At 43.8% G+C, this 17750-nt stretch overlaps 1 long non-coding RNA gene across 1 annotated transcript; it reads left to right on the forward strand.

The window, feature by feature from the left end:
* The first annotated feature begins 16457 nt into the window (after positions 1-16457).
* LOC145420485 (uncharacterized) lies at positions 16458-17484 on the forward strand. Its single transcript, XR_013901806.1, has 2 exons — positions 16458-16566; positions 17026-17484. It is a non-coding gene; the product is annotated as an uncharacterized LOC145420485 (long non-coding RNA).
* Positions 17485-17750: the final 266 nt, after the last annotated feature.

Genomic DNA, 17750 nt, shown 5'->3' on the forward strand with positions numbered 1-17750 from the left:
TGCAGTCTACAATTTTTTAGGAGCAGAGATATGTAAAAGAGCCAAATAGTAAAGTGCAATATGTATTCAAGACAGAAACAACTTCATTAAGCTGCTAACAGAACTTCAGCTTTTTTCAAGCATCTGCACAGACAGCATGGTAACACAAACTTAGCCACAAATGCAGAGTGATGATAAAGCTGAGTGAATGCATCCCACAGCCCAGAAGCTAGACTCTGAACAGGTAGAAACAGAGGCTTCAAACCTGCTCACTGCTCATCACTGCCTTTGTTACCTGTTGACAGTCAGTCACTGTGGTAATCGCTTTGAAAGTTCTTTGAACTGTTTTTCATCTTTCCTTTGTGTTATCAGCCTTATGTTCATATATAAATACCAAAAAATAAAAAAGAATCATATCATATCTGTGTCCTCATTAAAATAGCCATTTGCGTTTGTGTGTGGGACTGTAGCCTGTAAATGGTAACTGGTAACAATACATAACAATGCATTTCAGATCATTTTACAGAGTAAAGAGAAACTGATGTAATGAGTAGTGTAACAAATTACTTTGTCCAGCAAGTAATTAAACACATTACTAATTGCTTTTAGGAATAGTACTAAGTAATGTGTAACACAGTGCTCTTTTTGAATCATGATCCCAATGCTGCCCATATGGTCGTGACGTGTCAACCACATGGTAGGTACAACCTGAACCCTTTAAGACCTACCATAGAACCAAGTCCGCCAGAGCTTATATTATATTTTTACATGTTGTAGAGCCATTTTTGGGAGCATTTCAAGTTGCTATACATCAATACAACCATTACAGCCTAAATTTTAATAATATGCATGCATTAAGTGCATAGTAATTACATACATTGCAAAAAAGTGCAATAAACTACAAAAAAATTTAAAATGGTTTTTGTTTTTTAACATATATTTCTAGTTAGAGAAATTTAAGAGGCTTATCCCTCAAAACTGTAAATACAAAAAAGTTGCACAAAAATAGTTTCCCACCACAGGAAATTTATTTTGAGTGTCTTCAGTTTTATTTTTGAAATACACCAATTTTTATATACTGCAGGAAGAACGGAAATAAAGATTATAGTGCAAATTAGCAAAAAAGCAGCATATGCATCAAAATAAACTATTTCCAGCAGTGCAATTCAACTTCTAAGCATCCCAGAAACGACACAGAAAGTCATAAAGTCAAACATAACTTTTAAAAACACAAGTATAAGCTCATGAGGCCTTGATGATAAAAACTACATTTCCGCGAAACTTGACATCACTTCCGGTTTCGGGCAGGTCATGGTGGACATGCGATAGTTCACGCTGATGGACGTAGGAAGTGTTATGAACAGCTGATCGGATCGGCAAAGCGAGTTTCTGGAATATTATGTTTTTGTTGCTGCAAGCGCTTTTTATGCAGTTTTTGCAAAGCTATATGTGGAAGGAAACTGTGACCTAGGACAAGCTGATGACATAAGATGTAAGTACAACTCCTCCGGTTTCATATGCAAAAAAAATTTATTGCGCTAGCTTATGTGGTTGCAGTGCTACCGGGATTTAAAAATAGTTACGCAAAACGGAGCGTGCCCGCTCTGCCCGGTTTTAAAGGGTTAAGCATACCCTGTTTACTGTCCTTTTGACTTTAGTTTTTTTCCAAATGTTCAAAAAGATCTAAAACTAGCGACTGAGGCTATGAACGTATTAGAAATGTTTTTTACTGAGGTCATAGAGCAAAGGCGCAAAAGAGTCAGTTTATGATTATATACAATCAGATTCATTTTAAGCAACCAAAGGACTACTGCCTGCTAGCTAATAAAAAACAGAATGCTGGTTTAGGCACTTGTATATTTATGTTTAGAAGCTACATTCATCTTTTTTAAAGCCTGTGATTTTAGAGTTACAATATGCCAGGGGGCTGGAGCCTCTCCTAGCCGTCATACGGTGTGTACACTCACCCTTTCGCTTTTAGCTCTGCCAGTCTGTTGCAGGGCAAACACAGAAAGACAGACAACAATTTGCACTCACATTCACACCTATGGGCAATTACCTAGTCCCACTAACTGCATATCTTTCAACTATGGGAGAAAGCTGAAGCTCCTGGTTAAAACCCACAGAAAGGCCCCGACCAGATGGTGGATTTGAACCCAGGATCTAGGGGACTCATCAGTAGTATGATAGCAATAGCAGCAGCCATGGTGTGGAAGCCACAGGGGGCTGTTGCGACATGCACGCAGGCTCCACTGGCAGCCAGCTACACCAGAGCTGACCGAGCGCCAGGCATAAAGGTACCGAAGTACCCTCAACCCCAGAGGGGCCATCCACCCCCAGACCCAGGAGATGTTTCCCTTTCCTCTGGAGTGGAGAGCGGCACAGGCTTCCTTTAATACAGATAGGGACAAAGAACATTCCACAGCACTTACATATCGCACAGCACGCAACCCTGTTTACTCTTTCCCGTCCAGGCTTCTAGATTTTAGGATTCGGCATGTTCTTGAAAGCATTTGACTTTGTTTTTTGCATTTACATGTGGTTAGGCTAATTTTTTTTAACACTGCTCCCGCCAGGGGGAGCGGCGGGGTCGGGGGATGTGGGTCCCCCTGCGGACGGAGGAAGGCGGTTGGGGTCGCGAAATCTCCCGAGGGGATGGGAGAGAGAGAGAGAGAGAAGGGACAGAATAGGCCGGGGTCGCGAAATCCCCCTCCCCCAAGGGGATGGCAGGGGGGAAGAGGCGGGAGTCACGAAATCCCCCCTCGGGGAGGGGATGGGAGGAGGAAATATGCAGGGGTCGCGAAATCCGCCCAAGGGGATGGGAGACAGAGAAGAGGAAGAGAGAGAGAGAGAGAGGAGGGGGTGTGGGGGGGGGGTCGAGAAACACCCCGGAGAAAGCACAGTGTGTCGCGCGACGAGATGATAAGAGCGTGGATGGCGGGTACTAAGCATGTTGGGGTTTGGTTACAGAGGTGCTGTCCGGGCGTGCGCTGTACAACAACAACAAGGTGCCAACGAGAAAGAAGAAGACAATGTCACGCACTAGACTGTGGGAGCCAAAGAGCACTAAGGTCGGTACAGGTGGATCGCTTTCGCCGGCGGTGTCATCATCACCATGGTCATCACCATCGCCATCACCATCGTCAGTGCGTTTGGCGTACGCGGGGTCGGCTCCGGTCGCTCCGTTGTTGCGAACAGCCGCATTTCACTATCGAGGGCCAGGGGTCGAGGAAGACCAAGACCAAGACCAACGTTGCCCTGTACCTGTACATGTGCAATGACAATAAAGTTGAATTCTATTCTAATTCTATTCTAAGAGGAGAACCCGGAGGGGGAGGAGGAGGAAGAGGGCCCAACACGATCATCCTCTACTATGTGACCAAGAAGAGCCCCAGCCCAGCCTAGCCGCCGCATCAGCAGCAGCAGCGGCGGTGGAAAACCTCCCTTGGTGCTGCATTACAATCGCCGCGTGTGTCCCAGGAGCAAAGACGTCAAGACCAAGATCCTGTGCCACGAGTGCCGAGTGTACGTGTGCACCAACTGCTGTCCCAACTGCGCCGCTTCTCGCACTGCTGCTCCCCAGACGCCGCCAACATCGTAATAACACAAGTGCCCCTCGGGGGTCCTAGCGATCCCCCATCCTATCATCGTCATAACAAATATGCCCCGAAGGGGTCACTACGACCCTCCACCCTATCACCATCATCATCATCATCATAATAACAAACACGGCCCTCGGGGGTCACCACGACCCACGCCCCGAGAACAGGCGGGTGCACAAGTGTTAAAAAAAAACAAAAAATCTCAGTGTCCTCAGTTACCCGTGTACGTGTGGATGTAGCCTAAGGCTCACAAAGATATGCCTTCCAATGCCTCCACTAGTGAAGCAACCCTCCCCCTCAAATTCTTTAGAGAGGGGCCCTCTCTCTCTACTGACTAACGGTGTCCATGTGTAGCAGTCTATTTCAAAAACTACTCTACAATACTTTACTGTGTGGAATAAAGTATAAAACACATGTATGATGTTATCCTTAACATATACATGTAAAAGAAATTTCCATTACATGATTTGGGAAAGTTGTTCCCAAGTTTCCCAAATTTTGGTCAACACGTGCCACAGAAAGTAAGCTGAATCAGAGTCAAAACAGTTCTGTTACTGGGCCCAGAAACAGGTCCAAAGTCCAAAACAACCCAGAAGCTGAGATGACTCCATCTAGAATGCTGTTCAGTAAATCACTTGAAAAAACTTGTGATACAGCAGTTGGTCCCCCAGACAATTCTTTGTACTGATTTTAAATGTAAATTCTTATTTTTGTTGCATATATTTCTTACTTACATTTTTCTGTCGTGATGTTTGTGGCAGAAGACTGCAGAGTATTTTGCCACAAGTGCGTCACCCTCTGGAGCTTAGTGAACTCCAGTGTGGATTTTTCTCTCTATCTTCCTCAGGATGGTCTGGACCAATGTTCCCTCTAAGCTGCGCGTGTGCACAATTACACACTGCTGGCACTCTCTGCACACAGAAAATATGCGTTTTGCACAAAAAAAAAAAAAAAAAAATCTAACCTGAGTTGAAATTAAAATAAATACATTATCAACTCTGTTTTGCAGTGTTAGTCAGTAAGTGACTGGCTATGGGATCAGAACGATGCCACCTTATCCCATAGTCCAGCCAATGATGCGATTCACATTCGTATATATGCAGCTAATCAACGTCGTTGACAGGCTATGACAGCGTCCTTATGTGCCGACACCGGTGTTTTAGCTAGCAAAGCGGCGTGGCTGATGTGGAGTGAAGCCACGTTAATGACAATGTGTACAACTATTGGAGATGTGGGCAGGACAGACGGAACAACTGACGGAAAAAAGTGTGGACTTTATACCAGTTTTTAAATTGTGTTGATAGGCCACGTAAAAACCAGAGTTATGATAAAAATATATGTAAAGTTTGTTTTTGTTTTTTTCCGGAATACTATCATTGTTTATATTTACTGCTGGAAGAAACGGTAAAAACTGCATTTTATAAGGAAAACGCTCAAAAGCACTCTCCGCCTGTAAGCAAAAACAAAACCAACCCCCCCTCCAGCCTTTCCTATTGGTGGAAAAATGTACCATGTCGACCAATCAAAAAATTATATGCATCAAAGTGAGGTAGGTGGACGGTAAGTGACGGAAGTGACGAGTAAGGTAAGCGACCCATGTTGTAGGTGACGTCAGACGCCGGAAAATTGGCGGAAAAAAAGCAAATGGTAGCATAGAGTTTAACAAAGGTTTTTCAAGCTTCAGTATTACCAAATATACTAATCAATTGTCATATAACTAACTACATCTGTTTTATCACCTCTAACACCCTGGAGGACAACGGGGAGAGTTTAGACGCTCTCCAAGATTACATCGACCGCTGTTTTCAAGATTTAGTAATGAAGAAGGCCCAGAGTGCATCCTCCCCGGCCAAAATTGAGACGCCGTCATCGAAGAGATGTCACGGCAGACTCCCTCGGTACAACATCGCCTGCCGGCAAAGACATCGCAGACATCCTGGAGTCAATCGACAAGTGATTGTCCAGTTTCGATGCGAGGCTGTCCCTGGTGGAGATTTTACACCAGGAATTTAAATCTCTGAGAGAATCCCTGGAATTCAGCCAGCAGCAGGTGGAAACGCTTGCCGCTGAAAATACCACGCTACGGGAGTCGGTCAAATCTCTCACCGATAACGTGACCCAGCTAAACATTGAAAATAAAAAAATAAAAGAGTCCGTTATCGATCTACAAGCCCGTAGCATGAGAGATAATCTTGTGTTTTCTGGTATTCCAGAATCTGCCGGAGAGGACGCGGAGGCAACGGTGAAAAGCTTCATCAAAATCCACCTGAAGCTGCCGGAGGACACCGTAAAGAACATCGACTTCGATAGAGTACATCGCTTGGGGGGCGTGAGGTCGCGGACCGGGAGACCACGTACTATTGTGGCCAAATTCGGTCAATTGAAACAGAAGGAACAGTTGAAGAGTCGCGGCAGAGAGCTGAAAGGAACGGACTTCAGCGTGAACGACCAGTTCCCTAAAGAGATCCTGGAACGACGCAAGGTCCTGTTCCCAGTTCGACGTAGCTTCATCCAGAAAGGCTCCCGTGCTGTCATCGCCGTGGACGGACAGCTGTACCGCGACCCCGGCACCACACCGTGGTTATATTGACTGCACTCCAGATAAGAACCCGCTACACTCTTTTCTTATTCATTCACACTTTCTCCTTTAACATGGGTTTAACCTAGTAATATCAGTATGATGTCATAGCAGATATAACACCGTCACCCTCCGTCATTACTTTAATTGGAATGTTTCCGTTTCGTTTCTTTTTTTTTTGTTGTTGTTGCTCACAGTTCATGTGGTTTCTTTCTTTCTCTTGTCTTTCACTGCTGTGATCACCTACTTCCCCACTCACCTACAAACAACACCCTCTATTTCTCCATATTTTCACACCACGATCACGCAAACACATCCGCTCAACGGCAGCATATTCACAACAGCCTTGTGTTATGTGTCCTGCACAGACTTGCAGGACACATAACACAAGCCACGCTTGTTCATATTAGTGAATATTCACACACATAGTCAGACTTATGGAGCCTCTCACCACACTTTTTTTTTCTCTCTCTCTTTCTAGTTACAAACAAGGGATGTTTCCACATTCTCTCCACCTGTCTAAACGAAACACCCAGCGTACATCATTAGACATACACACACAATTATGGGCATGCTGAGGTTTGTCACATGGAATATAAATGGAGCTGGCACCAGAGGAAAGAGGTTAAAGATATTTAACCAGCTTAAAAAACTACAGGCAGATGTTGTTTTATTACAAGAAACTCACAGACCTGTTACAGGTTTAAACAAACTTAAAACACCTGAGTTTCCTAACGTGTTTGCAGCCTGTTATAATTCTAGACAACGGGGAGTAGCAATTTTAATACATAAAAATGTTAATTTTACAGTACTCGATACAGTTATAGATCCAGAGGGTAGATTTCTAATTATTAAACTATCAATATTGAACAAAAAACTATGTATTGTAAGTATATATGGTCCAAATGTTGATGAACCCTCATTCTTCCACGGATTTTTTAGTGCACTCTCTGAACACCTCGAATGCACACTCATTCTTGGCGGTGACCTCAACCTTGGACTAAATGAAGAAATGGATGGGCTCAACACAACAGGAACTCAGCGCAATTGGCAATCCACAAATATAATCAAACAGTATATAAGCGACTTTGGCCTTCGCGATGCATGGCGCTCCCTTCACCCAAACACTAAGGAATATACTTTTTTCTCGCATGTTCATCACTCTTACTCTCGTCTGGATTATTTTCTGGTCAGCAGCTCACTGCTGAGTGACATTTCAGACACTGAGATTCATCCTATAGCTGTCAGCGATCATGCTCCTGTATCTTTAACACTAATGCACAAGAATAATACTACGCCAAGTAAAAACTGGAGATTTAATACATCATTGCTTAAAGATGAAGACTTTATTAAATATTTTAAAAAGGAATGGACTTCATATTTAGACTTTAATGACACTCCCAGAATATCTGCTTCTGTTCTATGGGAAGCAGGGAAAGCTGTGATGAGAGGTAAAATAATTTCTTTCTCATCACACAAAAAGAAAGAAGAAAACAAAAATATTCAGGAATTAGAAAAAACCATCAAATCACTAGAAGAAGCCTACACGTGCGACCAAGATCAGGAAACATTGAACAAAATACGCAAGACAAAACTAGAATTAAATGAAACTATTAATAAAAAAAACACAATTCCTTATACAAAGACTTCGCTTGCAGAATTTTGAACACAGTAACAAATCAGGTCGATTTCTAGCTAACCAGTGAAAAATAAATAAAGAAAAAACAACTAAATGTGCTGCTAAAGATTTATCGGGGAACACAATATATGACCCTGGAAGAATAAAAAACATTTTTAGGGATTTCTATGAAACTTTATACTCACCACAAATAAACCCATCTAAAAATGAAATTGATCTGTTTCTTGACAACGTAACTCTTCCAAAATTACTAGACAGTCAAGCAATGGAACTGGATTCGCCACTGACGCCAAGTGAACTCCAGGAAGCCCTGATAAGTATGCCTAATAATAAGGCTCCAGGTCCAGATGGCTTCCCTGCAGAATTCTACAAAGAATTCTGGACAATTCTGGCACCAGTATTCCACGGAATGATGCAGGAAATCGAGGAAAATGGCAGACTACCACCAAATATGAATTCTGCCAACATTAGTCTCCTGCTAAAACCAGGCAAAGACCCTTTATTTCCCTCAAGCTATCATCCAATTTCTCTTTTAAATGTAGACCTTAAAATAATCTGCAAAGCTCTCTCAAAGAGATTAGAGAAAATAACCCCCCTCTTAATTCATCCTGACCAAACTGGTTTCATAAAAGGTCGGCACTCCTCAACAAACACTCGTAGGTTACTTAATTTAATAGACTACTCATACAATAAAAACATCGAAACCATAATATTATCGCTAGATGCAGAAAAAGCATTTGACAGAGTTAACTGGAAATTTTTATTCGCAACTTTACACAAATTTGGTTTTGGAAACTCTTTCATAAACTGGATAAGAATATTATACAACTCCCCAACAGCTCGTATCAGAACAAATGACCAGACATCCTCCAGCTTCTGTCTCCTGAGGGGCACCAGACAGGGATGCCCACTCTCCCCTTCACTTCTTGCAATTTTTATCGAACCTCTAGCAGCAGCATTTAGACAGGCTACAACAATTAAGGGCATAAAATGTAAGAACATAGAACATAAAATCAGTCTCTATGTGGATGATGTGTTGCTTTTTCTGCAAAACACACAAACCAACCTCTCTGAGGTAATTACTCTAATAAACTGGTTTTCAAGAATTTCAGATTATTCAATTAACTGGCCAAAATCTACAGTTCTCCCCATTAACTGCTCCTTCCATAATTCTTCCTCTGCCCCACTGCAATCCGGAAATATTAAATATTTAGGTATTAATGTTTCTCCTAAGCTTTCAGACTTAACTAAATTAAACCACATCCCACTTCTAAAGAAAGTAGAAGGCGATCTGACTAGATGGAAATCTTTACCCATATCACTCATGGGAAGGGTCGCCACTATAAAAATGATGATCTTGCCAAAAATAAATTACTTATTTTTGATGATCCCTAACAAACCATCACAAGATTGGTTCAGATCTCTGGATTCATATATTTCCAAATTCCTTTGGAAAGATAAACCCCCGCATATCAGCTTAAAAACGTTACAAAGAACCAAGGATAGAGGAGGATTAGATCTGCCTAATTTTCACCAATACTTCTTAGCCAACAGGCTTCAGTTCATCTCAGAATGGTCAAAACATACCTTCTTAGATGAGCCCTGGCTAGATGTTGAACAGGCACTATGCAAGGATCTAGAGATTTCAGACCTACCATTTATTAGCTCAAACATCAAAAGACATGAATGCTTTAAAAGTATCAACATCAGCTTCTCTCTGACAGCATGGTGGGAGTTTCTAAAAATAATGGAGTCTTCATTAATCCCATGCAAACGTACACCTATCTGGAATAACCCTGACATATTACAAAACAATAATATGATTAATTTCCCAGAATGGAGTTGTAAAGCAATTAAATACTTAGAACATATATTAGAGGGAACAGAATTTATTCCATTTGACAGACTAGTTGCACAATATGGGATCAACAAGAAAAGATTTTTAGAATATCAACAAATTAAATCCATACTAAAAAAGAAATTTAACCTCAGTCAAGTTGAATTACAAACACCACCAAGTGCGGCACATTTCCTTACTCTTAAATCCCCCAAATTATTATCTAAAATATACAGAACACTTTCTAAATTAGATGAATCAATATCCCTTCCTATTGCAAAGTGGGAAGCAGATCTATCAGTCAGTTTAGACCAAAACTTCTGGTCTCAGGTATGCTTAAAAACCTTTAAATTGATTAAAAATCCCAATCTGCAATTAATACAATACAAAATACTACATAGAGTGCACTATACAGGTCATCGGATGTTCAAGATGGGCTTTATATCTTCCAACAACTGCTCACACTGTCAAGGCAATACACCAGACAATTACATTCACGCTCTTTGGTTCTGTCCACCAGTGCAGAAGTTTTGGCGCGAGATATGTGAAGACTTATCAAAGTGTCTGAAATGTAACATTCCAACTTCCCCCTTAGTGTGTTTGTTGGGCAGCTTAGATAATGTCACTTCAGAAAAGAATATAGCCCATATGGTTTTCACTGCCCTATGCATAGCCAAGAAAACTGTCCTCATGAACAGGAAAAATAAAAACAATCTTAATTCTAACCAATATAGAAATTATATATTAGATTACATTAGTCTTGATACAGCCTCTGCCACCACATCAGATCAATTGCTCTGGGATCCTTTGATCAGCTCCATCACCTAGTGGGGGTGGGGGGTCATAGTTTGGTCCCGCCTTCACTGTTGTGATTGGTGTGGGGGTAGGGACAGGCTTAGGGCGTCGGGGGGTTCCCCGGAGGCATATTCCTTCGGGGGCTCAACCCGGGGTAGCGGTCATGTCCGGTTGGGGGCTCTTTTGGCTCTCGGGTGACTGTTTCCTCGTGGCTGCGTGCAGCTGGGCTAGGGGAGGGTCTGTGCTGACGGACGTGGGTTACTGACCTGGTAGCCTGTCTGCCCCTGGGTGGGTCCGGGATGGGCGTGAGGTTCTGGGGGCGCTCCGTCTCTGGGCTGGGGCCCTGGCCGGGCCTCGGGGCCTTGGGTCCTGGTTTGTGTGTTGCTGGGGTTGTGGGCGGGTGGGTGCATGGGGGCCCATCCCTGGCGCAGGGTGCCGCCGGTGCGTCGAGCCACCTGGGGGGCTCTTCAACTGGTGGGGGAGATTGTCACACCTAGCAGGAGCTTTCCTCTCCCCAGGAACTCTCTGCAGGAGGGGGAGATACAGGAGAGGTGGAGGAAGATCTCAGCCTGGGCGTCTATTGTCTCATGTAGTCTGGAAGATGAGTGGATGGTGGGGTGGGTGCAGTTTTCTCTGTGGTGGGGTTGGGTGGACTGTCCCGGGCTCTGTGGGGCCGGGGGGCGCTGCTGCGCTGGGCCCCGGTCTGGATGGGCCTGGGCCCCCTTTCCCTGGCGGGTCGCGGAGTATGGGAGTGCCTACTGGGGTCAGCGGGAGAGCTGGCCCCAGGGAGGGGTCACCTGCCCCTCCCTTCCTTCCCTCCCCATCTCCAGCTGCCTCCCTCCTCCCGCTCCACCACAACCACCCACACATGTCACCAGGGTGCAGAGGAGGCTACCCCCCCCCCCCCCCCTCTGTCCCCTTCTGGCTGCCTCTGCCTCAATTTTATCCCACAACTTAGACATTCACATTACTCACACTCTCATTACACATACATATAGGATCTTGGGGGTGGGCACGATACACGGAGTCCAAATTACCATCAGGGTGTACACCTCACCCCTGGCGTCGTTGCCCACCTCTCAATTTTGAATACACGTAGACATTGAGGGCTAGCAGGAGGGACCATGCGCTTACCTGCTGCTCTCTGGCAGGTAGCTCCAAGCCCTCCTGGGTTTTAATTGCACCTTAGAACACACATGCATCAACACTACAATGAGCGGGTGGAGGGAGGTTTGGAGTCTTCTCTCACTCCCGTTCTCTGCGGCCTGCTGGAGCGGGGGGGCTAGGAGGAGTTGGCCGTCCGACTGCGGTCTGGAATGTGGGGCCTCCCTGCTGCTGCGGAGTCGGGGTGGTCTGCCTCTCCCCACCGCAGGGAAAAGGGTAACACCACCTGGGTCTGGGTGCAGTTCCCCCCTCCAGGGGCAAGGGTACCTAGACCCGGTTCGTAGAGTACGCTTGGGGAGTGTGATCGTGTGTACAGCGTCTCTTTATGTCTGTCTCCACATTGGTTGAGTGTGGAGTAAGTGCATATGAGAGCATGAGGGTGGGAATGGATGTTTGTGTCTGTGTGTGCCTGTATGTCTGTGTCTATATGTCAGGTTGGGTATCAGACGCCACCTCTCTGGGGACATCTCAGGCCCTCCAAGGTTTGGAGGCCTATCTCCACCCACCACCACTTCCCCTGCCAGTGGCGGACTCCCTCAGGTGTCGGTGCGTTGGTGGTTCTTTGTGTCTGGGGGTGGGCGTCCGGGTACACACCGGCTCACTCCTTGGCGGCCGCTTATCAGGGCCTGGAGCCTGGGGCTCGCTCGGGCCACTTCGGAGGTGGGGTGCCCCCGGCCTCTCGGTCTGGGGCTCGGTCACTCAGGCACAGCTGGCTGCCGGCGGAGCTCACGGGCGCGTCACTGCAACTCCCCCTGGCTTTTGCTCCGCGGCTGCTGAGTGAGCCCTCATCTGGGACTCTCCTCAGCTCTTACTGAGACAGTGGCGCGGCTGCCCCTCTGTTGGTCTTCCTTGGCCTCTTGTGTTCTGGGGGCCTCTGGATGTCTGGAGTTTTGATCTCCTCCACACCTGCTTCATACCCTGGAGGACGGGGCTGTGGCTCCCCACACTCCCTAGCAGATCGTTACATGGAGAAACCTTTGGAATGCAAGCATGCTGATCCACACAGGTATGCACACAGGTATGCACACAGGTGTACACACGGGTATTCACAGACGCGGACTACAGCTTTCTTGGCCTCAAAGCACATTGTGCCCTGTCTATCTTGCGTGCTGCACAATATCGTTTATTACTTAGTATCTACTGATATTTACTGCTAGCTAGTTTATTGTGATGGTGCCGTTTTTTTATTATGTTGCTCTTTGTTGTTTGCTTTCTCTTCTGTTTTTTTTCTCCATACAGGTGACCCAGGTGTTTTTTTTTTTTTGTTGTTTGTTTTTTTTTTTTTCTTTCTTCCCCCCCCTTCTCACCGTCTCTTCTCCCCTTTGGTTTTCTTTCTCTCCCTCTCTTTCTTTCATTCTTTCTCCCTGTCCTATCCCCCAGTCATGTCTGTCCCGTTTGTAGGAACTGAAAATAAAATAAATTCATAATTATAATAAAGGTCAATCAAATGGACCAATATGGCAAGGCCATGATGATCCACTTGGTAAAATAAATCCGCTTGGCATCTTTCTTGGCCTTAAGACAACAATTCTGATGGCTAAAGATCCAAACGGGACACAAAAAATAAAATAAAATAAAAATTATATGGCAACATGGCATTTAGTTGTTTAGGAAGGGGGAAATTTTAGGAGTGACGGCGGTGATTTGAGATGTGAGAGATTTGCAATGTTTAGTAGTCTTGTGTAGTTAGTGTGCAGTGTAGTCAATAGTTTTGTTATGTGTGTCAGAACAATGAGGCGACTGCTCAATATTACAGGTGTTACAGGAGTGATATATCTCCTGTTGTCAGGCCTGCAGGTATCAGGCTTGTGATGTTTTCGTTTATCTAATATTGGACAGAAATTATTTTTTGGAGTGGCACAAATAATTTGTGTGGCACCAAATTTGATGCAGAACACCTGATTGTTCTGTAAATATTTTAAAATGTTTATTTAAAAAAATGCCTTGGCTGCATTTTTAGGCAAACAGCAGCAAAAAACTTTGCTTGCAAAACTGGATTAATCCTACCAGTTTTTTCAGCGAAAGAGCTCAACGTCCAGCAGGGGGCGGTTTTCCCTTTTCTTGCTAGGTACAGTTCAATGGGTCCATGGGTGGCTCGCCATCTTGTTTCTCGCTCAGCGGATCAAACTCCGATTCTAGCTCGGCATTTCCCAATCCAAACCTTAATGGCCAAGTCCCGTTCGTCCCGTTGTGTTCACAACGTCATCAAGGAAAGGACCGGTCGGAAAAACAAAAATATATTCCAGAGTACAAAAATGGCCTTATGTAGACTTCTGGCTTGTTTTTTAATATTTTTTTCACTCGTTTAGGCAGCAGCTCCGCAAGGACTGTCTGCATTTCTCCCTCTCCAGCATCAAAAAGAAGGAACAACCCGATTGGGTGTGGCTGGTCACAGGAGTCATGCTGCAGCTTGCCCTTTCACAATAAGAGTCTGAACACATATTTTAGCCATTTTACCTGAATTAACATAAAACACCATGAATTGGCAAGTTCTTTACCCTTTTAACATGTTTTTAAACACAAATGAAATCCTATACCATGAATTATATCATTGCTGATGTTTTTAATGAATTTTTTTAACCATTGTGATCTATTTATTGACTATTTATCACCTGCAATATATTTCTTATGACTTTTTTTACTAACAGGCTTTTATTTATTGACAGCTATGTTAACCAGTGTTACGTAAGCAAGCTAGAAGACTGGCAATCTTGCTGGGTATCCAGTTACGGAAGCAACACATAACAAGAGAATTCTGGGTAAAACTAAAGTTACTTTCCCTAGTAACTCGTTACTTTGAAAGTAACAAGTAACTTGAAGTAACTGAGTTACGTTTGATAAAAGTAACTAGTAATGTAACTAAGTTACTTATTAATAAAAAGTAACTTACCCAACACTGATAATTGTACAGCAGATGTGACTGATTGAAATTTAGGGTATGGCGTCTGGACATTTAAAGAGCATCCAGGATCACATCCTGAAACAGAAAACACATTTACAGTGCAGTGTTGTTTAGATGTTATGTGAAAAAATAAATCTTCAAATTACTAAATTATTGAGTCTTGTGATTTTTCTAGTCTTACCAGTTTCAGGAGAGGTTTGGCTTCTTTTTCCTCAAATTCAAACTTCCAAAGCCTTCAAAAGAAAACTAAACACAGGTTTTCTCTCAGCGTTCACATTTCATCACAAACATACTTTCTAGTGATGTGTCGGTCGCGAACGAAACGGCTCTTACGATGTGTTCACACCGAACGCGATGGACGCGAATAGAGCGTCAGGTTTACATGTAAAGTCAATGGAAAGGCGCGATGACACGCGATTGCGGGTCCCGCGAAAATTCGGAAGCAGATTTGCGTCGCGAAAACGCCAAAATGCGTGAAACGCGCGTCAGTGTAGCGCGTCTGGCGCGTTTGACGCGCGAATAAAACCACGCGCGTGAGTTTTTGTGTTGCATTTTGTGCATACGCGCGTTTCACGTCTACCGCTCGAGTTGGAAAAATCTAAACTCCAGCATCATATCGCGCCGCGACAACCAATCAGGAGCCTGGTGACGTGGCTCTGACTGAGGTCAAAGGGGCAGATCCAGCCAAAGTCCTTCATTCTTCATTCAGTATGGAGGAAAAGCTAATCAGTGCTGTGGCTAATCACCCCGAGCTGTATGATGCCAGCTACTATTTCTACCGAGACAGACCCGATGAAGCCGCGCAAAAGCTAGCAAGCCCGCCTACTGTCCCGCGATTTTCCCACTGTTGTACAAATACCTTTCCGCTAACCAGATAATGCGTTTATTCAGAGGACATCTGCAGGAGAAAATGGAAGAGCCTCAGGGACACCTATAATAAGGAGAAGAGGACAGAGAAGGAGAAGAGGAGTGGGTCTGCAGCAGATGGAAGTTCTTCGCGGTCATGGGGTTTCTGGACCCCTTCCTCACCCCGCGGGAGACTAGCGGAAATATGGTGCGGACCGTGGAGAACTTCTCCCCCGAGGACCAGGGACAGCCCGAAGAGGCAGCAGGGGAGTGTCAGTCAGAAGGTATGTTTACAATGAATTAATGTAGGCAGTTAATTTATGCGTGTTGTCATACAGGAATATATTTTGTTTATTAATAAACAGTATACAGTAGTCCCGCTGTTCATCCATCACTGCCTCGCCTTTTCGCTGATTTTTTTTTTATTGCACCGTACAGCTTTCAACAATGCGCATTGCATTCTGCAGCCCAAATGACAAATCTCCTCCGTGTCGTGTCTCCTGCGCTTGCCAAACTTATCATGTTTGGTTTTGATAACCATCATGTCCAATAGAAAAAAACAGCACAAAAACACTCTTAACTATGACCCTCATTCGGAAATAGACACCTGCACCGGGAGCGAAAAAGGTGCTCAAAAGTGGCGCTGCAGACGGAGAAAAAGCACGGCATAATACTTTTACGTTTTAAAATCGACAATGGTTTGCACTTTGAGAATCAAGTTGTGAGAACTGTGACTACTGTTCATGTGCTGCAATAAATTAGAGACCACTGTATATAATAATAAGTATATAATAATATAATATTCTCTATGACTATTGTCTTCAACCTGTTAACATTTAATATTGTCTTGATAGAGTCAAGTAATCATGCAGCAGAGTCCTCCCCTGTTGCTTCTCCTGGCTCCCCAGTCCCTGGTCCCTCCACTCCTGCTGCTGCACCCACAGGTATGAACATCAAGCACTGATAGCTTTTTACTTGCTTGAATCCCCTTGTGATCACCTTTACTAAATATCTACGACCAATCTGTTTGTCATGGAACGGACATATTATAGTTGTTTAAGAAGTGTTACTACCACCTAGTGGTAACTAAGCAGAATGTCTGTTTTGTAGAGGAAGTGGTATACAGGAAGTAGTGTGCTCTTTAGCTGCTGCAGTGACAACATTTGTAATCTGATGGCAATCTCTGCAATCCTGGTGTTAAAGTCCACAATATCGGCTTCATCCGTAAGTTCCTATACATTTAATGTGTATTAGTAAGTTTTGACACTGTTTTGAGTTAAATCATATGGAGGCAGGTAGATGCTTGTATTTTGTCAGCAGATGCTTTATCTGTGGTCGTGTGTTTTTCACTAGAGCAATGTTATTCTCCCAGTGTAATGGAACATGTCTTCATTGTGTATTTTGTATTCCATTTCTTTGTACAGTTTTACAAAAAAGAGAGAGAGAGAATTTATTTTCATCATTAAATCCTGCCAAACACAACAAGCGGCCTGTTTCTTGGAGGATGAAGTGCTGGGAATAAAGATTGTTAAGCTAGCTGTATAGCTGAAATTACGTTGCCTGCAACAAACTTTAGTGAAGACAGCATACTGTTCATATCCTGTTTTTTTTTTCAATTTTGAAAATGAAAATCTAGTAGCAGCCTTCTCATTACTTTGTGGTGTTTTGTGCTGTGTTTTACAGGCCCACAGAGGAGGACAGCTCAAAGGTGGGCGAGGGACGGGTCCCAGGACGGTCCATCAGCGGTGGAGCTGGCTATCCTGGAGTCCCTAAAGAGGCCACGCCCGTCTCCAACAGAGCATTTCCTCCTCAGCCTTGTTCCTGCGCTGGAGAGCATGCCGCCTCAGACACGAGAATTCGTGAAATTTCAAATTTATAAATTAGTTTTTGAAAACAGCACAGCTGTGTTAAATTTGGAAACATTGGACCCTAATGGTCAGTAGTTTTCTGATGAGGCAGCAGCTCTCCAGGGCAGAAACAATGTGCTTATTCTTCTCCTCCTTTTCCCTGAGGCTCTTCCACTCCAAGCTGGGTCCTTTTTATTCCTGTCTCTCTGTAAATAGTTAAATTTCATATATTTATGTTTAATGTTTTTGTTACTGAATTTATATATTTTATCAAATAAACATTTATAATGACAAATGTCTCTTTTCTACTACACAGCAAATGTTGGCACCCGACTTGACACATGTAGAATTTATTTCATATTATACTAATGACAAAATATACTGATACAGTGGGATGCAAAAGTTTGGGCAACCTTGTTAATAGACATTATTTTCCTGTATAAATCGTTGGTTGTTACAATAAAAAATGTCAGTTAAATATCATACAGGAGACACACACAGTGATATTTGAGAAGTGAAAAGAAGTTTACTGGATTTACAGAAAGTGTGCAGTAATTGTTT

The sequence above is a fragment of the Astatotilapia calliptera genome, chromosome 2, assembly GCF_964374335.1.
Source record: "Astatotilapia calliptera chromosome 2, fAstCal68.1, whole genome shotgun sequence".
Lineage (NCBI taxonomy): Eukaryota > Metazoa > Chordata > Actinopteri > Cichliformes > Cichlidae > Astatotilapia > Astatotilapia calliptera.